The sequence below is a fragment of the Tupaia chinensis genome, unplaced genomic scaffold (genome assembly GCF_000334495.1).
Source record: "Tupaia chinensis unplaced genomic scaffold, TupChi_1.0 Scaffold000525_1, whole genome shotgun sequence".
Lineage (NCBI taxonomy): Eukaryota > Metazoa > Chordata > Mammalia > Scandentia > Tupaiidae > Tupaia > Tupaia belangeri.
The window spans coordinates 34,376-36,876 of NW_006160038.1; positions in this window are offsets into that span (position 1 = coordinate 34,376).

Below are 2,501 nucleotides of genomic sequence, written 5' to 3' on the forward strand. Positions count from 1 at the left end.
TGAGGCTGGGCCTGCTTGTGTGAGGCTTGCCCAGCTGGTGTGAGGCTTAGCCTCATGGAATGAGGCATAGAGTGCTGGTGTGAGTCTTGGCCTGCTAGCATGAGGCCTCACCAAATGGAATCACGCTTGGCCTAATGGCATGAGGCTTAGCTTTGTGGGGTGAGGCTTGGCCTCCTGGTGTGAGGTTGGGCCTGCTGATTTGAGGATTGGCCTACTGGTTTTAGGCTTTGTCTTCTGGTGTGAGACTTGAACTAGTGAAGTGTTTCTTGTCCTGGAGGCATGAGGCTTGGTCTGCTGGGGTGAGGTTTGGCCTGCTGGTTAGAGACTTGGTCAGCTCGTTTGAGTCTTGGCATCCTCATGTCGGGTATGGCCTGCTTATGTGAGGCATGAACTGCTGGTATAAGGTTTTACCTTCTGGCATGAAGCTGGGCCTGATGGAGTGAGGCTTGGCATGGTGGTGTGAGGCTTAACCTGCTGGCATGATGTTTGGCCTAGTGGCTTGAAGCTTGGCCTGCTCTTGCTAGGCTTGGCCTGCTGTCATGAGGCTTGGCTGGTATTGTGAGGCTTAGCCTGCTTATGTGAGGCCTTTCACGGTAGCATGTGGCTTGACCTGCTGGCATGAGACTTAGCCAGATTGTTTGAGGCTTGGCCTGCTCCCGTGAGGCTTAGCTTCGTGGAGTGAGGCTTTGCCTCTGGTACTTGAGGCTTGGCCTGCTGGCATGAGGCTTGGCCTGGTGTTGGGACGCTTGGCCTACTGGTGTGAGGTTTGGACTGGTGGAGTGAGGCTTAGCCTACTGCTGTGAGGCTTGGCACAGTAGCATGAGGCTTGGCCTGCTGGCATGAGGTTTAGCCAGATAGCTTCAGGCTTGGGCTGCTGGAATGAGGCTTAGCCTGGTGGGATGAGGCTTGGCCTTCTGGTTTGAGCCGTGGCCTGGTGGAGAGAGGCTTAGGCTGGTGGAGTGAGGCAGACCTACTAGAGTGAGGCTTGGCCTGCTGGTGTGAGGCTAGGCTTGCTGATTTGAGGACTGGCCTACTAGTTTTAGGCTTGGCCTGCTGGTGTGAGGCTTGGACTGGTGTTGTGTCACTTGTCCTGGTGGCGTGAGGCATGGCCTGTTGGTGTGTAGTTTTGCCTGCTGGTTAGAGACTTGGTCCTATGTTTTGGTTTTTGGCATCCTGGTTTGGGCCATGGCCTGCTGATGTGAGGCTTGACCTGCTATCAATGGCTTTAACTGCTGGCGTGAGGCTGGGCCTGTTACTGTGCCAAGCCTCACAACAGCAGGCTAAGCCTCACTCCACCAGTCCAAGCCTCACACCACCAGGCCAAGCCTCACAACAGCAGGCCAAGACTCAAGCACCTAGGCCAAGCCTCACGCCAGCAGACCAAGGCTCAGGACAGCAGGGCAAGCCTCGAGCCAGCATGCCGAGCCTCAATTTAGCATGCCGAGCCTCACGCAACCAGAAAAAGCCTCACGCCACTAGGACAAGCCTCATGTCAACAGGTCAAGCCTCATGTGAGCATGCCAAGCCTCCTGCCTGCTGGCATGAGACTTAGCCTGGTGGGGTGTGACTTAACCTACTGGTGTGAGGCTTGGCCTGCTGGCATGAGGCTTATCCTAGTGGTGTGAGGCTTGTACTGGTGGCATGAGGCTTGGCATGCTGGCTTGAGGCTTGCCCTTCTGGCGTGAGGCTTGACCTACTTGCATGAGGTTTGGCCTAGTGGCTTGAGGCTTGGCCTGCTGTTGTGAGGCTTTGACTGCTGTTTTGAGGCTTGGCCTGGTGGTGTGATGCTTGGACTGGTGGAGTGAGGCTTAGCCTGCTGCTGTGAAGCTTAGTATGGTAGCATGAGGCTTGACCTTCTGGTTTGAGATTTGGCCTGGTGGCATGAGGCCTAGACAGATGGCATTAGGCTTGGCCTGCTGGCTTGAGGCTTAGATTGGTAGAGTGAGGCTTGGACTTCTGGAGTGAGGTTTGGCCTGGTGGAGTGAGACTTGGCCTGGTGGAAAGAGGCTTAGCCTGATGCAGTGAGGTAGGCCTACTAGAGTAAGGATTGGCCTGTTGGTGTGAGGCTTAGCCTGCTGATTTGAGGATTGACCTACTGGTTTGAGGCTTGGCTTGCTGGTGTGAGGCTCAGACTGGTGACATCTCACTTGTCCTAGTGGCATGAGGCTTGGCCTGCAGGCATGAGGTATGGACTTCTGGTGAGAGACTTGGTCTGCAGCTTTGAGTCTTGGCATCCTGGTGTGGGGCTTGGTCTCTGCATGTGAGGCTTGATCTCTTGGCATGAGGCTGGACCTGCTGGCATGAGCCTTGTCCCTCTGGTAGGAGGCTTAGCCTACTGGTATGCGGCTTGGCCTCGTGGTGTGAGGCTTGGCCTCATGGTGTGAGGCTTGGTCTCACAGAGTGAGGATTGGCCTGGTGGAATGAGGCTTGTCCTGCGTGCGTGAGGCTTGGCATGCTGGCATAAGGGTTAGTGTGGCAGGGGGGGGGGTTTTGGCCCCGGG